The sequence below is a fragment of the Eurosta solidaginis genome, chromosome 1, assembly GCF_040869045.1.
Source record: "Eurosta solidaginis isolate ZX-2024a chromosome 1, ASM4086904v1, whole genome shotgun sequence".
NCBI lineage: Eukaryota > Metazoa > Arthropoda > Insecta > Diptera > Tephritidae > Eurosta > Eurosta solidaginis.
Genome location: NC_090319.1, coordinates 193,272,989 through 193,298,853, shown reverse-complemented (window position 1 = coordinate 193,298,853; position 25,865 = coordinate 193,272,989). Strand labels below are relative to the sequence as shown.

The following is a 25,865-nucleotide window of genomic DNA, read 5'->3' as shown; positions in this document are numbered from 1 at the left end:
CCGGGCCAGGTGGGAATCCCACCCTTACCAACCCCCTCTCGGCGGGTCAACCATATTTACCATCTGTGAACAATATAATACTAAGATAAAACAAAGCAGAATAAATTAGAAAGAAAAGAAAAACAAACAAAAACATTGAAATTATTCACGCAAACATATTTACTTAAATAAAATTAGTTTCATAACTTTAAGCGACATAAACAAATTAGGGTTATGGGATCTAAGCATCCGATTAATGGATATATAATCCAACAAAGTTAGCCTAGTAATAAATACAGTTGGTAATGTACTGCCTATGCAATACAGCCGCTATGAGGCCGTCTGCCGCTTTGACCTAAAATCAAAAACGTTTTTGGGACGTTTTTTTTTCTGTTTCGTTTAATATACAACGTGAAACTTTCCGATTCAGTGAAGTTGCATTTAAATAATAATAAACCAATTTGAAATAAGAGAATATGTAATAAAATACAATAAGAAATAAAATAAATTAGCATAAAATGCAATATTAAAACTTTAATGTTATATTTTTTTAACTTTTTTTTTTCAGTATAATACGTACTTTATCTCAAATGAGGATTAAATCTGCAAATGCAAAAACATTCTCGGGCAAATTTGCCATTAACACTGCTCTACAAAATTAAACTTTTTGCATTACCCTGGTTCACCACTATTTTTTTTTTTTGCTATATTCCCCTAATTATAAAAATGGTCGAAATTTGAAATTCTATGGATACATTTTTGTTTTTTTTTTGGTTTTCTAAAATTTGCCTTTTTTGAAAAGGGAGATCCATTGATTTTATCATATCTCTGGAACGGGTTGTCCGATTTTGTTAGAGAAAACAGCATATAATAGCAAATAAAATTACCTTAAAATTGTTTAAATACCTTTTTTTTAACTTCGACGGAGGACTTCTTGGACTTCTTGCGGCTGTAAGAACTCAGCTTCGAGAGTACCAATATCGTGATCATACGAATGTTTATCAACAAATTTCGAATTCAATTTTTCATTCGTATCGTATTTCACTGAGGTAACAAATTTTTCACCAGTGGTGTCATCGTTTTCGTAGTTATCTAGCTCAACATTCTTATCATCTCTGAAATGAATGAAGTATTTTTCGGCTCACCTTGTATGTCGTTGCTAAGTGGCTGCGTTGACGAATTTTCAGGTTTTTCATACTGGCGAGGGCATGAGTTTTTGTCACTTGCAGGAGTCGTAGAGCTTGAATTCGCATTCTGCTGAAAGTTGAACGCTTCCAGAGTTCGGTGTGCCTTTTGTGCTTTTGCAAGTGCTTCTGCTCGAGTGGAGCGGTCTTTACGCTTAACAAGGAAACTTCTTTCTGAACTTATAACATATGTATAATAAGATGTAAATACGTATGTGCGTGTTAATGCATTGCAGAATTATTATGCAACAGAATATTACTGAAATATACATATGTTCAATTCGTACATATGCATTCATAGTTGATCTGGTAACCTTGCCGTGCGCGGACGTGTTTTTGATCGCTCTTCGAATTGTTATTCTTTTTACTTTTTAAACAAGTTTTGTCTTTTATAAATATTTATTCATATAATAGAAAACAGTTTATAAGTTTAATTTCGTATTAAATCTTTACACAGTGCAATATACATAGTGGCTTTTTGTGCAATTTAAACATTCAGTCTGTGTGTTCATATATCATAGATTTTCACGAAAAATTGTGATAACTGCATACCTTTTTGTTGGTAGCTGCTATTAGCAAGTCATTGTGTGCCCTTTTTGCTTTGTGTTGTGTTCGCTGCTAGCTATACGCTGTCTTGCGATTTGCATCCAGTGCTCCAAAATAACTCTTGCCCATAATTTTTGAACAGCTGTTCAATTTATCTTATACTTATAGTTTCTTTTGCCTATTTTTCTTTTGGGTTTGTTTAACTTTGCAATTATGTTGGATTGCTGTGTCAAGAAGTGCACCAATCAAAAGAAAATTTCCCGTGGTGATACTTATGTTTGTTGTTGGCTCTGTGATAATATGGCTCATGTTATCTGTGCCGGTTTCTCTCACATAGGTGGTCGGGTGGTTGACCTAATATCCAGCAAAATTGGACTGAACTGGACATGTCATGATTGTCGTTCCGTAGAAAATGACATGCGAGCTTTTATGAGGCAAACTCAGAAAGAGTTCAACAACATTTTTATTGGGTTTCGTGACCTTAACGAAAGCTTCAAAACGATGGAGGCTCACTTTAAAAAATTGAAAGTGATATCTGAATCCCCAAAACGAAAGAAATGTATGCCCAACAATGACTCCAACTTGTCTTCGAGTCAGGGGCAAAGCTGTCCTCCTACGAATGTCCCTTCAACCGCGTTGACTAATACGAACAGGCTAACCAAAGACGTTATGAACAATGCAGCTCAGGAATCTCCACAAGAATCTACACAAGGTTGTGTCGAGACTTCCAGTGAGACGATCTCTGGCAAATTAAACGATGCACGAACTAATAGTGGTACTTTTGCGGCTGTTTGTTCTACGTCACCAATGTTGATTTCGCTGGACTCCCCAATTCATCCTACACCTCCACCGGTATCTTTAGCTCCAACAATAACAGTTACCGATACTGGGGTTGTTGCTAGCGATACAAGTGTACCTGAAAAAAATAGTACGGGCTCGATAACCAACGCTATAACGGCCGCACCTTCCCAGCTCTCTGGTGCGCTATCCGCTACTCCTTCGCAGGTGACTGCCGTGCCACCTCGTAGGGCTGTATTTGTGTCCCGATTACACGCCTCGCTTACCGAAAATGACATTGCTCATTACGTTTGCTCTAAACTTGGTGTTGCACCCACTAGTAACATCAATGTGTATAAATTTAACTTTAAATATGAGAGAGACATCTCCTCATTTAAAATATCCCTTTCAGATGAATATTTCGATAAGGTACTTGATTCCTCTTTTTGGCCCAAGCATACTGTGGTTCACTTGTTCACGAGAAAGGCGAGGGCCGAACCTGTTTTATTACAGCCAAAAAACGGTATGACGAACACAGTAATAACAACACAAAGGTAATTGCTGATCTGTCCCGTCTTCTCATTAATTATCAAAATGTTCGTGGTTTACGATCAAAACTTGTTCCATTCTTCCTTAATTCTTTCAACTTTTCTGCACAAGTTGTAGCTTTTACGGAGACCTGGCTAAAGCCTGATAATTACAATTCTGAGGTTTTTTCAAATAAATATGCTGTTTATCGGCGTGATCGCATCTCTAGAGCGGGAGGTGTCCTTATTGCTGTTGAATCTAACCTATCGTCTGAGTTGATTTCGCTGGACAATATCTCTCATATCGAATTCATAGCAGTTAGGCTTTCATTCGGTAGCTATAGCGTAATTGTTTGCTGTTCGTATATACCACCTCGTTCGGATATGGATGTTTATGCTAGTCATAGCTCGGCCATCTGTGATTTGCATTCGCAGTTGGGAGATAACGATCGACTTGTTGTTGTTGGTGACTTTAATTTGCCAACAGTTAGTTGGGTTAATATAAGTGATTCAAACTTTTTAACTCCCACTGCTCAACATGAGTTTCTCAATTGCTTGTTAGACTCATCTCTTTTACAGATTAACAATGTTCCAAATATTGGAAATAAAATGCTGGATTTAGTATTTGTGGATGGCTCGGTGGGTACTGCCCTTACGCAAATACCACCTTTATCCCTTCCAGAAGACCCTCTTCACCATACGCTAGAGATATCACTTGATATCAGCCTACCCCGTAGGATTCAAGTACAGTCTCGTCCCCGATCTTGATGCTTCTACAAAGCGAATTTCATTATGCTCAATGACCTGTTGGCTTCTCATGATTGGTCGGATCTCTATGCTTGCACTGATGTCGATTCGGATATCTCTATATTTTACAGTACGCTTGATAGCTTCTTTGATACCTGCATTCCTACTCGCTATACCCTATGTTCGAATAAGCCCCCTTGGTTTTCAAGGCAACTTATCAGACTTTATAACATCAAATCTAGGCTTTATAAGAGGTTCAAGAAATCTGGAGCATCTGTAGACCTCTCTAAATATCTAATAGCTCGTTCTAAATTTCACCGTCTTAATCAGCTTTGTTATAAAAATTACTTGAGTTGTTGTAAAGCCCAATTTTTTAGAAATCCCAAAAAGTTTTACAGTTTCGTAAATTCAAAGCGGAAAACTTCTGGGTATCCTTCCTCATTAACCTTTGGAGGTAAAAAAGCTTGCACTGATGACGACGTTGCTGAAATATTTTCTGAGTTCTTTAAGTCCACGTATTCATCCAGTGGTTTTCATTCTGGTCAATATCCCTATCGCTTAGATAGCTCGAATTACATTAGGAATCCTGCTATTGATGGTAATATTGTTCTTCAGAGTCTTCAATCTTTGAAGCCCACCTTTTCTCCGGGACCGGACGGTGTTCCTAGTTGCGTGCTTAGGTACTGCGCCGAAAACATGTATGAGCCTATTTTAAAATTATTTGAGCTATCTCTGGGATCTGCGTCATTCCCGGCACTTTGGAAACAGTCTTTTATTATACCCCTGCATAAAAAAGGTAGTAGGTCAAAAGTTGAAAACTACAGGGGTATTGCTAAACTTTCAGTCATTCCTAAAGTCTTTGAACAGATTGTCACCAATCAACTGCAATATCAGTGTTCTAGTCTTTTATCTCCATGTCAACACGGTTTTATTCGTCAAAGGTCTACCACTACAAATTTGCTTGTATTCACCTCTATAGTTATGGAAGGATTTTTAGCGAACAAGCAAACGGATGTCATCTACACGGACTTCAGCAAAGCATTTGATACCGTCAACCACGAGTTGCTTATTCATAAGCTTGATTTACTGGGCTTTCCGTTTCACCTATTAATGTGGCTGAAAAGCTATCTTTCTAACCGGACCCGAAAAGTCCTGTTCAAGTGCAATCTGTCGGAATCGTTCGGAGTTTCCTCTGGCGTACCCCAGGGCAGTCATCTAGACCCTTTGCTCTTTACCCTTTTCATTAATGACCTGCCACAGACAATATTATATTCCCATACTATAATGTATGCGGATGATGTAAAACTTTGCTACACTTACTGTCCTACCGATTTGAGTTCCTTGGATCTTCTTCAGGCCGACTTGGACTCGTTCCAATGTTGGTGCACAACAAATTTACTAGCTTTAAATTGCTCTAAATGTAAGCATATGACATTTCACCGAGTGAAGCCAGCATTGAAATCTTATGTAATAGATGGTACGCCTTTGGAGCGTATATCTATTGCAAATGATCTAGGTATCCTTTTTGATCCGAAATTGAATTTTAACATGCATATTTCATCTATAGCCAACAAAGCGTTGGGTTTACTTGGATTTGTTAAAAGATGGGCTAAAGAGTTCGATGATCCGTACCTCACTAAGGTTCTTTACACATCGCTGGTTCGTCCAATACTCGAGTATTGCTCATGCGTTTGGTCCCCTGTTTCTCAAAAGCATATAAAGCGTCTTGAGTCAGTTCAAAAGCAATTTTTGATATTTGCATTGCGCGGCCTTAATTGGGACTCAAGTCTCCACCTTCCTCCATACAGAAGTAGACTTCTTCTTATTAACTTACCCACTCTGGAAAATCGGAGAATATTACTGGGGGTATTGTTCATCCATAAGCTCATTATTGGAGAAATTGATTCCGCGGACCTCCTCAGCCGCTTGTTTTTTGCGGTTCCCCCTAGAGTATCCAGACACTACGTTCCTTTCTATTTACCACTTTGTCGACGAAACTTTGCTAAAAATAATCCTCTTCTTATCTGGTGCGCGCACTACAATGACTTGTATAGCTGCATCAGTCTTGAATGTACTTTTGCCACTATACGTAATGCAATACTTGCCTATCTAATTTAAGAGATACAAGCTAATTTAATTTGCCGGCATTTTATTCCTTCGATAAAACACAGGAACTATCTCGCTTAAGGATGGAGGAACATTTATCAACATGTACCATTAAGAAGGAACAAGACAGTACTGTGTTGATTGGAATCTGGTGCATTCCAACAACGTAAAAAACATGCTTTTTCATGAGTCACTGACCGGAATCGTATGCATTCCGGCAGTATAATCTTATGGGTCAGGCATCGAGCTGATTGGAATCCGGTGCATTCCAACAACACAGGTCATGTTACTTTTTTATGCCTTGTGATGGCGTATCCTCATTACACTACTCTTAGCACTGCCGGATTCCCATGACATGCTGATTGGAATCTTGTTGCATTCCAACAGGGAGATTGGAATCCACTGCATTCCGAAATCATGCTGAGCGGAATCTGATGCATTCCGCCAGTATAAGATTTCGGCATAAGATCTTATTTCTGCTCATATTTCTTATTATTATTATATTCTGAAATTAAATAGTAATGTTCATTAATATTTCTTTGTTTGTAATATAACATTGTTGAAAGCTCGATATATCTTAAATTTTATATTTTGAGTTGTATATTTATATATCTTTTATATTATGCAGTCGACCATAGTTTGTCGTCGACTTTAAATAATAAATAAATAAATAAATAAATATACAAAGTTACTTACTACAGTTGTAAAGGTACATATTAAATTTTTCCCAAATTTTGAGATTTGGACTGAAATCCGGGCCCCCCTAGAAACTCCGGGCCCGGTGGGAATCGCACCCTTACCACCCCCCTCTCGGCGGGTCAACCATATTTACCATCTGTGAACAATATAATACTAAGATATAACAAAGTAGAATAAATTAGAAAGAAAAGAAAAACAAACAAAAACATTGAAATTATTCACGCAATCATATTTACTAAAAAAAAATTAATTTCATAACTTTAAGCGACATAAACAAATTAGGGCTATGGGATCTAAGCATCCGATTAAATGATATATAATCCAACAAAGTTAACCTAATAATAAATACTAGTATCGCCTGTGGTCGAAATTCGACCAACTCTTATTTTTTTCAACTCAGTCTATGCATCCAGTGTTGGGGGTAGTGAAATAATGCGTTAATAGTTAAGCAGTGAGCGGAAATATAGCAAACTGGTCTAACTTACTTAAATTTTTCATTAAGACAGTGTAATGTTTATTGTATTTTCTTAAATTTTCTACAAAATTTTCAAATGTAATTAGAACCTTTTGGTATGGAGCCCTTTAAACAAAAATATAAAAAATATGTAAAATCAAAAGAAATTGACATAGAATTAAGGTGAAATTACTTGACATTAAATTGAAAAATAGGTTTTTCCACACCACCCGGGAGGTCCCCGTTGGGGCGCTACCGAAGTTAGTTTTGTGTGCTCGGTTCCCCAGTAGGCCTATATCTCACATATACATATATCGCCCATTTACTTCAATAGTGTCATAATTCAAAAACACGAACTTTTAGTTAAAAACGAAGAAATGTGCTTAAGGAATTTAGCCTATTTCACGCCACCCGTTAGGTATGCAATTGGCGCTTTACCGAGTTTAATTTTGTATAAATACATATGTAGTATGTACATAAGTGTGACACAAAACCAAAATTTCGAATAGAATAGAGGATACCTTCATAAAAAATACAAATATAAAAAAATTATGTAATGAGAAAGAAGGAGAGTTTACTAAAAAAATTTAAATGAAAGAAAAACAAATAAAGTACTTAAAGTGCGAAAAAATTAAGTGATGTGAATAAACAGTTCCATATAAAAACGCAATAAGTGCTCTTGGAAATTTTTCCGGGTTTTAATGGTATCATTGTGGAAATATGAAGATTCTAATATTCGGATATTTAATGTTGGAATTCCCATTGAGATCTATGTACGTAATTAATTTGTATTAAATTTGTAAACATCCATATTCATGAAATGGAGATGAATATATATGACCTTATCTACCATAAAATATCGTCTGTGAACGATATAATACTAAGATATAGCAAAGCAGAATAAATTAGAAAAAAAAGAAAAAGAAACAAAAACATTGAAATTATTCACGCAAACATATTTACTAAAATAAAATTGATTTCATAATTTTAAGCGACATAAACAAATTAGGATTATGGGATCTAAGCATCCGATTATAGGGGATATAATCAAACAAAGTTAGCCTAATAATAAATATAGCGGTTAATATACTGCCTATGCAATATTTCGACCTAAAATCGAAAACGTTTTTGGGTCGTTTTTTTTTTTGTTTAATATACAACGTGAAATTTTCCGATTCAATCAAGTTTCATTTAAATAATAATAAACTAAGTTGAAATAAAAGATAATATAATAAAATAAAATAAGAAATATCAAAATAAATTAGCATAAAAGACAATATACAAATTTTAATGTAATATCTTTGTAGCAAATTTATTTATTTTTTGTTCACTATAAGACGTGCTATATCTAAAATGAGCATAAAATCTGGAAATGCAAAAAAGATTTGGGTCAAATTTGCAATTAATTGTTATAAATAAATAAATTTAGTGAGTTTGAACAAAAGTTGACTCACTATTTCTGATTTAATTTTTTTAAAGCACCTAAAATGAAAAACAAAGAATCTGTTAAATAAACCCCTATGCTTTTACGTGTAAGTAAAATTTGTCCATAAAAATAGGCCGGTTAAGTTATTACTTCTCTTTAAAGTTTTTTTGTGCGCTAACAATTATTTTAGAACAATTTTTTAAGCATTTTGGTACAAACCAATATAGGTAATTGGAAATGGGAAACAATATTTTATTTCAACAGAAAATGAGCGAAGCAATAGTTCTCTCACCGTTTGGCGTGTACAAATATATACATATGTAGAGATGAAACATTTGAGCCACGCAACAATTGAGAATTTGGAGCTATTTACTCAGGGGGGTTTGTGAACATAATGCGTCCTACAGATGGCAATTTCGATAGTTGCACAGATTTTCGAATTTACAAAAAACTTTTTCTATTAATTATAAACAAATAGAGTAATATTTGTTAACAGAAATAGGCCTATGCACTACGGCTGATCAATACGATTTTATATGATTTTACGTATGCTGAGTATGCGAAACAGCCTGTCAATTGATTGTATGGAAATTTTGTTAGCGTATTAATATATAGATATTAGATTAATATGCGGCCTATGCAATATTTCGACCTAAAATCGAAAACGTTTTTGGGTCGTTTTTTTTTCGTTTAATATACAACGTGAAATTTTCCGATTCAATCAAGTTGCATTTAAATAATAATAAACTAAGTTGAAATAAAAGATAATATAAGAAAATAAAATAACAAATATCAAAATAAATTAGCATAAAAGACAATATACAAATTTTAATGTAATATCTTTGTAGCAAATCTAATTTCAACGTGATAAAAGATAATATAATAAAATAAAATAAGAAATATCAAAATAAATTAGCATAAAAGACAATATACAAATTTTAATGTAATATCTTTGTAGCAAATTTATTTATTTTTTGTTCACTATAAGACGTGCTATATCTAAAATGAACATAAAATCTGGAAATTTAAAAAAAAATTTGGGTCAAATTTGCAATTAATTGTTATAAATAAATAAATTTAGTGAGTTTGAACAAAAGTTGACTCATTATTTCTGATTTCATTTTTTTTAAAGCACCTAAAATGAAAAACAAAGAATCTGTTAAATAAAGACCTATGCTTTTACGTGTAAGTAAAATTTGTCCAAAAAAATAGGCCGGTTAATTTATTACTTCTCTTTAAAGTTTTTTTGTGCGCTAACAATTATTTTAGAACAATTTTTTAAGGATTCTGGTACAAACCAATATAGGTAATTGGAAACAATGGGAAACAATATTTTATTTCAACAGAAAATGAGCGAAGCAGTAGTTCTCTCATCGTTTGGCGTGTACAAATATATACATATGTAGAGATGAAACATTTGAGCCACGCAACAATTGAGAATTTGGAGCTATTTACTCAGGGGGGTTTGCGAACATAATGCGTCCTACAGATGGCAATTTCGATAGTTGCACAGATTTTCATATTTACAAAAAACTTTTTCTATTAATTATAAACAAATAGAGTAATATTTGTTAACAAAAATAGGCCTATGCACTGCGGCTGATCAATACGAATCGATTCATATAACTTTTATATGATTATACGTATGCTAAGTATGCGAAACAGCCCGTCAATTGATTGTATGGAAATTTTGTTAGCGTATTAATATATAGATTGCGGTTAATATACTGCCTATGCAATATTTCGACCTAAAATCGAAAACGTTTTTGGGTCGTTTTTTTTTCGTTTGATATACAACGTGAAATTTTCCGATTCAATCAAGTTGCATTTAAATAATAATAAACTAAGTTGAAATAAAAGATAATATAATAACATAAAATAAGAAATATCAAAATAAATTAGCATAAAAGCAATATACAAATTTTAATGTAATATCTTTTTAGCAAATTTATTTATTTTTTGTTCACTATAAGACGTGCTATATCTAAAATGAGCATAAAATCTGGAAATCCAAAAAACATTTGGGTCAATTGGGTCATTTGTCCATATGTAGAGATGAGACATTTGAGCCACGCAACAATTGAGAATTTGGAGCTATTTACTCAGGGGGGTTTGTGAACATAATGCGTCCTACAGATGGCAATTTCGATAGTTGCACAGATTTTCGAATTTACAAAAAACTTTTTCTATTAATTATAAACAAATAGAGTAATATTTGTTAACAAAAATAGGCCTGTGCACTGCGGCTGATCAATACGAATCGATTCATATAACTTTTATATGATTTTACGTATGCTAAGTATGCGAAACAGCCTGTCAATTGATTGTATGGAAATTTTGTTAGCGTATTAATATATAGATAGTTGGTAATATACAGCCTATGCAACACGGCCGCTATGAGGCCGGTTGCCGCTTTGACCTAAAATCAAAAACATTTTTGGAACGTTTTTTTTCTGTTTCGTTTAATATACAACGTGAAACTTTCCGATTCAGTGAAGTTGCATTTAAATAATAATAAACCAATTTGAAATAAGAGAATATATATTTTAAAATAAAATAAGAAATAAAATAAATTAGCATAAAAGGCAATATAAAAACTTTAAAGCTATATTTTTGTAACTTTTTTTTTGTTCAGTATAAGACGTACTTTATCTAAAATGAGGATTAAATCTCCAAATCCAAAAACATTTTCGGGCAAATTTGCCATTAACACTGCTCTACAAAATTAAACGTTTTGCATTACCCTGGTTCACCACTATTTTATTTTTTTTTTTATTTGCTATATTCCCCTAATTATAAAAATGGTCGAAATTTAAAATTCTATGGATACATTTTTGTTTTTAAAATTTGCCTTTTTTGAAAAGGGAGATCCATTGATTTTATCATATCTCTGGAACGGGTTGTCCGATTTTGTTGGAGAAAACAGCATATAATAGCAAATAAAATTACCTTACTATTGTTTAAATACCATTTTTTAAATGCTTATTGGTTTCAGAGTTATTTGCATCGCATTATAAAAAATCGATTTTTTGTATTAAAAATTTCCATTTTTTTTCTTCTTTAATTCGTAAAAAATCGGAAGAGACAAAAACTTACAACTCTTATTAGATGATCGTAAAACTGTGAATATTCCAAATCAGGCAAGCTTTATTTCATGAAAATCCATGAATAAACGGTAATATTATTAACAATTAAGTGAATGAAGGGAAAATACGTATTTTGAATATTTTTGTTTATTTAGCTATTTAAGATACCTTTGTTAAAAAAATTCTACAAAATTTAATAATAGAAATATTTAAAAATAGTTTTGCTTTTTGCTTGTATACTATAATTTTCTGAATTTGATTCTCGTATAAGAAACCAATTATAATCCCCCATCATATTTTCGTTCCAGAATCCTTGATAACGCTCCTCCATTGACTTAAGTTGGTGAAATCGTTCTCCATACTAGTCACTGACATCACCTAGATTTGAAGGGAAAAAATCCAAATGGGAGTGTAAGAAATGCATTTTTAGAAACATATTTGCACCTGAAATTATATGTATATGTAATTTAGAGGTTACAATTATGATGAATATACAAAAATCATATCATATTCCTACTTACCGATTTTCGAATAGTTGGTTAGTAAATCAGAAATGATTTCCTTATAATTTGGACCCCGATTATTTCCTAAAAAATTTGAAACAATCAGCCTAAATGAGTTCCAAGCAGCCTTTTCATCGGGTGATAGTAACGTCTCGAATGTTGAGCTCTGTAGTAGTTTTCGGATTTGTGGATCATCAAAAACACCTCCAGAAATTTTTGAAGCGGATAATTTTGGAAATATTGTTTGAATATAATCGAATGCTTTTTCATTTTTGTTTAGCGCCTTAACAAAATTCTTGACTAATCCAAGCTTGATGTGTAATAGCGGAAAAATCACATTCTCCTTTTTTATTAGAGCAGCATATTTTATATTGTGTGTGCCTACTTCGTGATTGGTTCTTGCTGGCCAGTCCTTCCTTACATAATGTGCGCTTCGATCTCGGCTATCCCAAAGGAAAAGAAAACAACCTTGTAGTCCTGTTAGTAAAGCTACCACTTTTCCATAGCAAAAACATATATTGTTTTTATTTCTATAAAAACAAGCATATGGCTTATGTCGCTCACGATGGGTAGTTATCGTAACCTGTTTTTCTGATAAATGTCTTTCTTTTAGACGGGATGCAAGTAGCTCTGACTTATCTTTTGGAAGCTCTAGGTCTCTTATAAAATCGTTTAACAAGGACTGTGTCAGAACTTTGGGCAAAATCGATCTGCTACGCTGGAGATTTTTGAAGATGAAAAAATAGGCGATGGAGGAACTTCAGTATACGTATCACGTTGATTTTCAGGACGTGGAACTCCATCTGAATCTAGCACGGGAAGAGTAAAACCACCAGCTGAAATCGTGGGATAAGACCAAATCATATGTTTTCCATATCCTTTTTTTTTACTTAAACAAAAGTAACAGTTAGCATCATGATCACATGTTTCTCTCCACATCATAGGTTTTTCAATTTGCATGTTTTCTCTGTGAAAAATGAGTTATCATAAATATTTTTAATTAATAAATGTAATTGTTACTTAATGAGGGTAGGATTTCCATTTCTTTAAAATATATATACAGCTATCACAAATTGAATTTGGCGTCCAATATTGGCTCAAATTCTCAACATCTATTTAAAAATAATCCTTATATGAATTTTGTAGTGAAATAGTGAAATTTCTCCGCCCTTTTGCTGTAGTGTAAAGACCACATACATAACAAAATATATTCGGGTAATTTTTGCAGACAAATTTTCTACTGTTATTATTCATTTTTTTAAAATTCACTAACCAATTAATAGTTTTTTACTGTTGTTGACAACTTGACTTTTCGCGATCAGGAATGCTAGTTAAATAACACTGAATAAACTAAATGAATTACTTTAAATAGTCGCAGGCCACTTCGATTTTCAAAAATCGACGACAATATACCATACAGGACAGGCATCTAATGAGTCTGTAAATTTTTTAAACACTACCTGCGAAAGGGTTTGAAAAAAGGGGTTTTCAAAAAAACTCCATATGCTATGAGAAATGGCCTATGCAGGCTGGGATGTTCAGTAGGTAGGTATAACAGTTTCTATGACGGAGTGATAATTTAATTTTTTTGTTTTTATGATTTAAGCATTCTAAGAACATCGCAAGAAATGTCTCAAGGAAAAAGTTGTATTTATTTGATAACAAATATATATGACCATACTTCTTTCTTACGAAAACCCGCGTTGGCAACTTAAATTTTCCATACAGTATGGGGCATTTTTTCTTATGATCTGCGTTTTGCCTTAAGAAAAATTGACGGGGAAAAATTTCTTGAGTGTCATTATGGAGTTTTCTCATTTCTGGCGATGCCCGTAGTAAGTTTTAAAAAGACAAAGTTGCGCCAAATGTCATCATAATAGGCCTGATATGCAAAATTTTCGCTAAATTGGGTATTTTCACTTTATTGTCAATAAAACCAACATTTATTAATGTATTTTTACGAAATAAATAGTTAGATTTCAAAGTAATTTCTCTTGTTGCCTAGTGTAATTGTTATAAATAAATTAGTTAGTTTCAACAAAAGTTAACTCATTATTTGCGATTTCATGTTTTTTTGAAAACAACTAAAATAAAAAACAAAGAACCTGCTAAATAAAGACATATGTATTTACGTGTAAGTGAAATTTGCCACAAAAAATGGGCCGGTCAAAAACTAATTCTATTTAAGATTTTTTGGTACGCTACAAATTATTTTGGAACAATTTTTTAGGATTTTGGTAGAGGCTATTATAGGTAAGTGGCAACAATGGGAAACCATGTTTTAATATTTCACCGTGTAGCGCGTACGCTTATGTAGGATTGTGTCTTAGAGCACTTACATAATTTGTCCAAAGATGGCGCGCTTTTGTGCAAGAAAGTAAATATCGATATTTGGGGAGATTGTTGGATTTACAAAAAACTGTTTCTATTAATTATAAACAAATATAGGCCTTAACAAAAATAGGCCTATGCACTGCGGCTGATCTATACGAATCGATTCATATCACTTTTATGTGATTTTACGTATGATAACTATGCGAAACCGCCTGTCAATTGTTTGTATGGAAATTTTGTTAGCGTATTAATATATAGATAGTGGGTAATATACTGCCTATGCAATACGACCGCTATGATGCCGGTTGCCGCTTTGACCTAAAATCAAAAATGGTTTTGGAGGGTTTTTTTTGTTTCGTTTAATATACATCGTGAAACTTTCCGATTCAGTCAAGTTGCATTTAAATAATAATAAACCAATTTAAATAAGAGAATATATAATAAAATATAATAAGAAATTAGCATAAAATGCAATATAAAAATTGTATGTTATATTTTTGTAACTTTTTTTTTTTTTATTCAGTAGAAGACGTAGTTTATCTAAAATGAGGATTAAATCTGCAAATGCAAAAACATTTTCGGGCAAATTTGCCATTAGTTGTTATAAATAAATTAGTTTGTTTCAACAAATGTTAACTCATTATTTGCGATTTCATGTTTTTTTTTTTTTTTGAAAACAACTAAAATAAAAAACAAAGAATCTGTTAAATAAAGACTTATGTATTTACGTGTAAATGAAATTTGGCATAAAAAATGGGCTGGTCAAAAATTAATTGTGAAAGAAAGTAAATATCGATATTTGGAGATATTGTTGGATTTACAAAAAACTGTTTCTATTAATTATAAACAAATAGAGTAATATTTGTTAACAAAAATAGGCCTATGCACTGCGGTTGATCTATACGAATCGATTCGTATCACTTTTATATGATTTTATGTATGCTAACTATGCGAACCCGCCTGTCAGTTGTTTTTATGGAAATTTTGTTAGCGTATTAATATATAGATAGTGGGTAATATACTGCCTATGCAATACGGCCGCTATGATGCCGGCAATATAAAAACTTTAATGTTATATTTTTGTAACTTTTTTTGTTCAGTATAAGACGTACTTTATCTAAATGAGGATTAAATCTGCAAATGCAAAACCATTTCCGGGCAAATTTGCCATTAATTGTTATAAATAAATTAGTTAGTTTCAACAAAAGTTAACTCAATATTTGCGATTTCATGTTTTTTTGAAAACAACTAAAATAAAAAACATCGAATCTGTTAAATAAAGACTTATGTATTTACGTGTAAGTGAAATTTGCACCAAAAAATGGGCCGGTCAAAAATTAATTGTGCAAGAAAGTAAATATCGATATTTGGAGATATTGTTGGATTTACGAAAAACTGTTTCTATTAATTATAAACAAATAGAGTAATATTTGTTAAAAAAAAATAGGCCTATGCACTGCGGTTGATCTATACGAATCGATTCATATCACTTTTATATGATTTTATGTATGCTAACTATGCGAAACCGCCTGTCAATTGGTTTTATGGAAATTTTGTTAGCGTATTAATATATAGATAGTGGGTAATATACTGCCTATGCAATACGGCCGCTATGATGCCGGCGATATAAAAACTTTAATGTTATATTTTTGTAACTTGTTTTTTGTTCAGTATCAGAAGTACTTTATCTAAATGAGGATTAAATCTGCAAATGCAAAACCATTTTCGGGAAAATTTGCCATTAATTGTTATAAATAAATTAGTTTCAACAAAAGTTAGCTCATTATTGGCGATTTCATGTTTTTTTGAAAACAACTAAAATAAAAAACAACGACTCTGTTAAATAAAGACTTATGTATTTACGTGTAAGTGAAATTTGCCACAAAAACTGGGCCGGTCAAAAATTAATTATGCAAAAAGTATTAAGCATGAAAACAAATACCAGCAGGATGGCCTAGTGGTTAAAGGCTACTGCAGTTTCACCATGTGATTCACGGTTCGAATTCCGGTGAAGCCTTTGATAACATTACAAAATTGCCTGATGATGATTACGTTGCCGGTTTTCGAAATGGGTCCATCGCAATATGCCAGTAAATGTTTCTTTCATTTCAGTTTCTCTTAGAAAAACATAATAATTGAAATTCAATTATTATAAGCCGGTGTTATCCTCATGAATTCTTAAATATAAGTATAAACTGAACACACCTTTAAACAAACATACATAAATATGTACAACTGAGCCCGAGTTTACAAAGCTTCTCATTCGCAACGAAGAAGAACTTTACAAAAACAAATCTACATGGCACACAAATTAATATAGAGATAAAATGTCTCAATTGTGTTGTTAGTGTAGAAATGAGAAAAACTGAATTAAGCATGAAAACAAATGCCAGCAGAATGGCCTAGTGGTTAAAGGCTACTGCAGTTTCACCATGTGATTCACGGTTCGAATCCCGGTGAAACCTTTGATAACATTACAAAATTGCCTGATGATGATTACGTTGGTGGTTTTCGAAATGGGTCCATCGCAATATGCCAGTAAATATTTCTTTCTTTTCAGTTTCTCTTAGAAAAACATAATAATTGAAATTCAATTATTATAATCCGGCGAAGCAAATATCCATATTTGGAGATTGGATTTACAAAAAAATTTTCCTATTAATTATAAACAAATATAGTAATATTTGTTAACAAAAATAGGCCTATGCACTGCGGCTGATCTATACAAATCGATTAATATCACTCTTATATGCTTTTACGTATGCTAACTATGCGAAACCGCCTGTCAATTATATGTATGGACATTTTGTTAGCGTATTAATATATAGATTTTCATATTTCAGTTTTTCAGTATTGTGTATATATACATACATATCAACAATGCTAACATAAATTTCTTTTCACAGAATTTTTTATAAAAGAAAATAAAATGTTTGCATCTTTTAAAAGTTGATTGCTAAACCTGTAAGCTATCGACGACAAAGCTGAATTAAACCATAACCATAGTTGAGCACAATGCATTAGATTTTAATTTCCACTACCACTACATTTTAAGTGGTAATGAAAATGATTTCCACTACCACTAAATTTACTTTTTGACCATAACAACGAAATAATATTTGTTTTTATATTTCAGTCTTTGATTGAAAATAATACATAAATAAACGCGGGCGTGTTATGAATATTGGCAAAGAAAAAGTAAATTTCTGTTTATAAAAAATACTGTAAAACACTAAAAAAATACTTGATCCATTTGATGATATTTTTTAAGGGCTTGGTCGACTATAGCAAGTTTTAAATAAGACATTTTTTGTAGCGCTGTGTAGTTCTTTACATAAAATACCTATGATTAAATGTTTGATGTTGAAATTGAAAAATTTTTGAAGTATAAATGCAAAAATATTGTTCTATCAACGGATTTTGGTCCAAGTCGTTTTCCCTTTTCTGTTATCACGTTACCGGCCAATGAAAAAACTCGTTCAGCGGCTGCACTACTGGCTAGAATGGAATGAATTCCACCATTTTAGTACATCAAATTCATCAGTAATTTCAACATTTCCTTGCAGTATTTTTCTACCTCACCTGTGGGTGTTTTGGTGGTATAAAAAGAAAACTGTTTTATGCCATAAATTGATATGCGTAAGACAAGTGTTGTCAACGTTTTTTAATTATGTTACCTTTCAGTGATAATATAGCTGTAACATCAGTATTTTTAGGCTCCCACATATTCTTAATTGTTTGAATTGACCGTATAACGAAACATAATGACGGAGAGCTGCAAAGTTGCAGCTTTTTGTATATAATTTCGAAATCAATGTTAAGACAACTAACTCCTTAAGCGTTGAGGTGCTGATTAGCAGCATTCCTTGGGTTTTTTCTTTTTCTTGGAGTATTTCGTTAATTTGAAACCAATTGTGTACAATAGAGTTTTTCAACTGGTGTTGTAAATTTGCTTCTTTAAAATATTTAACAATTTTTTGGCAAGATTGTACAAGCCTGGACAGCTCTTCGGTTTCCTTAAAAGGGCGTTCCAAAGTATTTGCAAGCAAATAACTGCTACAATTTAAACGAGTATTATCTTCCAAAGCTTTGACTATGTTTGAACCTCTGTAGTACCAAACAAAGTAGTCAACTTGCTCAAAATGTTAACACCGGTCGAACGTTCGCAGTCCATAGACTTCGTACCCAAGACGACGTCATATAATTTTAAATTTCTTTGGTAGTGTAAGGTAACTCCCAAAAAATTCCTTTGCACATAATTATCCGTCCATAAGTCGATTGTTACCGATGCACCACCGCTTTGAACAATTTCGGATATTTCACCACTGATTTATTTTCTTTTTTTATCTGCTAGCTTCTGTGCCTTCCGCGAAAGAGCTGTGGGATCTGGAAGTAAGTCTTCATCATCGACACCTTCTCCATATTTTGCTCTGATCTTAATATGCCATTTTGTTAGCTTTATAAAACCGGAACCACTAACAGCCAAAAATGGTTGCATGTCTTCAATTTTCCTCTGTGGAAATTGTTTTTAAGCATTTAGTATCTTTCAGTAACTGACAGCATTTATGACGGCTCAAATATTTAATTAGTTTTGAGCACGTTCGGCAGTATACATAACCCTCCAAAATAGTTCCGTCGTCTTTAATAATTTCAGATAATATATTCCATATTACACGTCTGCGCTTGGGTCGCAGCGACAAGGTGTAAATACTTTTATTAATTTGTTCTAACACAAACACTTGGTCTTCTGCCGTTGCTCAAAGTATAGTTTGTATGCCCAACTAATCGTTACTGATTGTCGTGGTTTGACTTTATTCTACACCAGCCTTCGTTTGATCATACATGCTTATGTAAAATATGTTCGATCATTGGCGCGCAATCATACCAGCGCAGACAAGCAAGCAGAGATGCTGCGTTTAATCATTTCTGAGTATATTCGCATGATTTAATGTGAATAAAAATTGTGTTGTATGATGAAATCAAGCAATCTGTGATTTTGTCCGTTCTCTGCTCTCTACCCGCCCTGCCATTGGCCTCATGGATGTTATTGAGGCTCCGTCATATTACCACTAGCCTCCCATGTCACAAAACAAAGTAAAACAAAATTATTTACCCATTATTAATTATTATTCACAAATTCAATGTATTATACAAGTTTGTTTTATTTTAGCCTAACTGACCTGAACTTAATTCACAAAATTGATTTTGCAAGAAAATATAAAAAAAATGGTAGAACAATAATCATTCCTACGTGTACACTGAATAGTATCTTGTCACTAACAGGGTTATTCTGTGCACTTGACAAATTGTCAATAAGTTGACAAATAATCAAGGTTTTTATCAAGTTGACAAATATTTCTATTCTGTGCATAACGTGACAACTCTAAAAAGCTCTACGTTCTGTGCTTTTCACCATATTGTGGTGAACTAAATAAAGTAAACACAAATCAGCTGTTTAGTGCAACAATCGGGAGAAAACAATTTTTCAATTATAGAAAAATTAAAAAATAAAAATAATTATCATTAGAAAAAAAACTATTGTTCTGGCCTTGAGCTCGAATCGAACTTTGAATCATTTATCATTAAATAATAAAATAAATAAATGTAAGGCGCGATAACCTCCGAAGAGATCTAAGGCCGAGCTTCTCTTCCAATTTGCGTCGTGCTCCTCTTGATTTTTCCCTACAAATTGGCCGGACGGGACCTACATGTTTTATGCCGACTCCGAACGGCATCTGCAAGGCAGATGAGTTTTCACTGAGAGCTTTTCATGGCAGAAATACAATCGGAGCGCTTGCCAGACACTGCCGAGCGGCGACCCCGCTTAGAAAAATTTTCTTCTAATTGAAAAATCTTATTTCTAAAATTTTGATGTTGCTTTGACCGGGAGTTGAACCCATGGCATACGGTGTGATAGGCGAAGCACGCTACCATCACACCACGGTGGCCGATAAAAACAAAAACAATTCTTAAACAATTATATTTTGTAATTGGATTAGGAAATATTTTAATACTTATTTAAGGAATGAAAACACATCCATCCAAGCAAGAAGGCCTTCGAAGCTAGGTAGAAATGCTATCTATATATGAAGATGAATTTATTTGTGATTGCCTAATGCCCCATATACCTCTGTAAAGTTACCGATTTGTTAATAATATTTTATTTTTGATTATTTATACATATATACATTCACTCAAATGCCTGTACATTCATATGTATGTACATATATACATAAATAGATATTAATATATCAAGTGAAGTTTCTTTTTCTTCGAACATACAGTTTTTGGTTTAAAAGTAATCTTTTTTTGTTTTTTGCAAATGTATAATGATATGCGCGCATACATTTTGAGATACATGCGTATATTCATTTTTAGTGAATGATACTATTCAGTGTACACGTAGGAATCTATATATTAATACGCTAACAAAATTTCCATACAATCAATTGACAGGCTGTTTCGCATACTTAGCATACGTGAAATCATATAAAAGTTATATGCATCGATTCGTATTGATCAGCCGCAGTGCATAGGCCTATTTTTGTTAACAAATATTACTCTATTTGCTTATAATTAATAGAAACAGTTATTTGTAAATTCGAAAAATTCATACAAATATCGAAATTAATTTTCGTGCACAAGCGCGCCATCTTTCGGAACAATTATCTAAGTGTTCTAATGCGAATTTCAAAGACCTAAACTTTTATGTATCCCTGGTAAATTCGAAAGCACAAATTTTTCACCTACATACAAATAAGGTTTCCCATTGTTGCCACTGTAGGGATTTTGTTAAAATATACTTACTTGTTTAAATATTACTTTGTATTTTTATTGTGTTTAGATCTAAGAATGTTTTTGTTCAATTGTTTTAAAACGAAAATTTTTGATTAATGGATTCGGGTTTCAATTTTTAATAAATGTAGTCAAAGTTATTTTATATATTAATAAACTAACATTATAAAAACTATGTGAGGCTACATCATGGCGATCCTGCCTGAATGAACAAAAGAAAACAATTTTAAGAAACGAAAAAGCGCTGTCCGCAATTTCTTTAAAAAGTTCATTAAATAGTTAAAAAAGTGTAACTAGTGACATAAAATATTCTTTTTCATATATGTACATATTTCGTGAAATTTAATTAATTTTCTTAAAAAAAATGCATTTAAAGTGCATATAGAACAGATAAAAAATTGTGCTAATCGAGAAGAAAAATCCGAACAAATATTAACGGCAAGGAGAAAGTGTTAAGAGTTCGGTCTATTTCACAGCTTCGTTATTGGTGCCATTAGCGCCATTGATAGCAGAGCGAACTCAAAAATACAAAGATAAAAATCATCAAAGAAAACCAATTCAATGGTTGAAAGCTGTAAATGTCTAATTTAACAAAAAAATTATAAAAAATTGCTGCCATTAACAGCAGAGCATAACGTTAGTGCAAACAGAAATCTGTGATGAACTATATATATTATCGTTATAGTTTCAATTGTGCTGTTTTGTTGACGTCGTCAATTCGTTTTCTATCACAATAATTAAAATTTAAACACGGAACAGAAAGTGGTGCTAATTTTGCAAGAAGTAATCTTCAACAATCTGAGGACATACGAACAGTTAAAAACTTCGAACAAGAGGGCGTGTGTCTGAGCAAAATTGATAAAGCAGTTTATTATACTATAAAATACGAGCCAACAATATTTAAGAAGAAGCTTCGTGAGCTAACATTTGTTTGAGAAAGGTGACAGAGTTTAATTATTATCAGAGTTCTGTTTTAAGCAACAATTAACAACAACCAACAACATCTACATTTGCAACGGCAGGGGTCGGAATTCAATTTCAAGGAAATAGGAAACTGATAAAGGCAATAGGAACAAGGAATTTAGAAGAAACTGATTTCAATGGAATATATAGAATTTAACTCTTGGGAAATATATTTTTAGTTTGGTGAGATTTTAGATTAATATATATATGTATGTTATTATAATACATGAATAGTATATATATATTTGATTAAGTTAGCTTATATATAATTTTAAATCTGTTTAAATTCAAATCTCAATTTAAAGAGTTAACTGTTTGAGTTGTAAACTTCCGTTTTTCAAAATGCTTCGTTCGCCACAACATGACATACACACCTCTACACGCACACATAACACTAATGATTCACTAATTGATTTGCAAAATAATGCTGAAGAGCTAATTAATCCATATACCAATGGGAATGGTAATGAGATTTGTGCTACTTCTGTCAAATTACCACAATTTTGGACAAGTTGCCCTGAAGCGTGGTTTATTCATGAGGAAATGCAGTTTAGTACAAAAAATATTACTCAGGAAACAACTAAATATGAACATACTATTACTGCACTTCCGCAGGATGTAAAAGTGACTATTTTGGATTTTATACAACATCCACCAGAGACTAACAGGTTTACGGCTTTGAAAAAAATTTTAATTGAGAGAAATTCGTTAAGTGAAAATGCTAAATTGGATAGGATTTTATCAGATACCCAAATTGGTGATCGTAAGCCTTCGGAATTTTATAGATCAATGCTTATACTTTCTGGTTCCAATTTTAGTACTAGCAGATAACCTATGGGTATAATTTAAGAAATCTGAATTGGCTTCTGTTAGTAATTTTCAAAATTCGAAAAATTAAAGTACTGTTATTGCGAATTTGGTCAGAACAACACAAATTATGTGTCAAAATTTTGAAAAACTTTCTTTGGAACTAAGTGAAATTAAAAGGAATATTAACCAAGATTGTTTTAGATCACGTTCGATAAATAGAAATCGTTTCAGAAGCCCATTTAGAAATCGTTCAAAGTGACGTGAAAATCCAAATTGGTTGTGTAAGTACCATTATAGATTTGGTAATAATGCTAAAAAATGTGAAGAGCCATGTGCTTTTGCAAGTAAAAAGAGTTCATCAAACTAGATTCGTTCATTGTTGCGGCGACGAACAATGGAAATTTGGATATTTTTACACGTCGTCTATTCGTTTTTGATAAAAACACCAAACTGAAATTTTTAATCGATAGTGGTGCGGAAATTTCAGTGCTACCGGTATCAAAATTTCCAAGCACGAAAAGATCTGATGATATACTTTTAACAGCTGCAAATGGTTCAACCATTTCGACTTACGGAAAAAGTTTTTACAACTTAATTTTGGTCTGAGGCGTGATTTTTCATTTACGTTTTTAGTGGCACATATTTCGAAGCCGATTATAGGAGCTGATTTTCTGTTTCAGTATGGTCTTATGATTTTAGTCGATCCGTTAACAAATATTTCTGTTAATGCGATCTCCTCTTTTTGTAATATTTCCCTTCCCAAAATTTTTGTAGTTGACAATCAGTACACAAACTTGTTAAAAGATTTTCCAGCTTTAATCGCAGAACCAGATTATAGTAAGTCAGTTAAACATACAACTGTGCATAGACTAATTACGGAAGGAAATCTTCCATTTTCTAAACCTGGGCGTTTAGATTCTGTAAAATTTCAAGTGGCTAAACGTGAGTTCGAATTTTTAGTTAAATCAGGAATTTGTAGACCATCAAATTCCTCTGTAGCATCACCACTTCATTTGGTACCGAAAAATGAGGTGAATGATTGGCCTCCGTTTGGTGATTTTAGAAGGCTTAATGCTGTGACGGTGCCTGACCGATATCCCTTGCCTCATATACATGATTCAATATGCATCTAAGGAACAAGAAAATATTTTCAAAATTGGATTTAGTTAGAGCATATCATCGAATTCCAATGGCTGAGGAAGATGTTTATAAAACTGCGATCACTACTCCTTTTGGCATGTTTGAGTTTACAAGGATGCCTTTTGGTTTGAGGAACTCAGCGCAAACGTTTCAAAGATTTATAAATGAATTAGTTGGGGATTTAGATTTTGTTTTCACCTTTATTGATGATCTGCTAGTTGCAAGTGAAAATGAAACACAACATTTAAAAATTCTTCGCATACTTTTTGAACGTTTGTCGGAGTATGGTTTGAATGTCAAACCAACAAATGCATTTTTGGCGTATCAAATATAGAGTTTTAGGACATTTTATATCTAAGGCAGGAATATGTCCTTCTGAAAGCATAGTAAAAGCTATCCGCAATTTTGAACGGCCTAATTCAATAAAGCAAATACAAAAATGTATAGGCATGGTGCATTATTATCATAGATATATTTCGAAATTAGCTGAGTTTACGGGGTGATTTACGACCTATTAAATAAAACAATAAAGGAGGGTAACAACATTTTGGTATGGGATGACAAATCAAGTAAAGCTTTTGAATGCATTAAAGACAAGATTGCATCTACGGTTTTGTTAAATCATTTTAACAAAGATACAAAATTTTCTTTAAGGGTGGATGCGTCAAATTCTGCAATTGGTGGTGTTATACAACAAAGTTTTAATAACAAGTCCGAACCACTAGCCTTCTTTTCGAAGACGCTTTCACAAGCAGAAATGAAGTATAGTGCTTTTGACAGAGAATTTCTAGCTATTTATTTAAATATAAAACATTTTCGTTATTTATTGGAGGGTCGATCGTTCACTGTTTATACGGATCATAAACCTTTGGTTTTTGCCTTAAAGTCAAAAACTGAACGAAGTCCTAGTGAATTGAAGATCCAGCAACTGCAGAAGGAGTTGAACAGCCGTGGATTAAATACAACCGACAATAAACTCAAACTTCAGGCACGACGAGAGGCAATGGAATTAGAGGGAATTAACGTGGAAGAGTATGTCTTTCATCTTGATGGCGAAGAGACAACAAAAATTGAAGAGAAAAACGAAACATCGCAGACAGTTACCAGTACAGACTTGAACATGATATTGGCTGCAATATCTGCACAAACATCGACAGTAACATCAATGTCGTCGCAAATGTCATCTCAACTGGAAGAACAGAAGACATATATGGCATCACAATTGGAAATAAATGAGGCACGCATTTCAGAAATGTCGACACAGATTACATCCAAGATGGAAACTCAACTGGAAGAACAGAAGACATATATGACATCTCAGTTGGCTCAACAGTTGGAAGCACAAAAGGCTCGCATATCCTCGCAGCTGGAGGCGCAAGAGATAAGGGTATCATCGAAGCTGGAGTTACAAGATACAAAAATTTTACAACTCGAGGACAAAATCGATGTCGAGATTGAAACATTGAGAGATCGTATACAGGAGCTCCAACTAAATCGCCCAGCTGTTTCAGCAAGCAATCCGAAGGTAAAAACTCCATCTTTTGACGGCTCTGTTCCTTTCCAGGTGTTTAAGATTCAGTTTGAGAAGACCGCAGCAATGAACAACTGGAATGCTGAAGATAAAGTTGCTGCACTGTTCATGGCATTGAAAGGGCCTGCAGCTGAGATTTTACAAACCATTCCAGAGGGCGAACGGAACGTTTATGAAGCATTGATGGGTGCTCTAGAGAGAGATGATACGGAACTGAGCATGGGAGACAGATATGCCAAATGGAGTTACTGAACCGCT

General features: G+C 33.0%; 1 protein-coding gene across 3 annotated transcripts in view; it reads left to right on the top strand.

The window, feature by feature from the left end:
* The window catches only part of Cad96Ca (tyrosine kinase receptor Cad96Ca), a 2,297,709-nt gene that overhangs the window by 445,287 nt on the left and 1,826,557 nt on the right, over nucleotides 1-25,865 (top strand). The gene's annotated exons all lie outside the window — the stretch shown is intronic.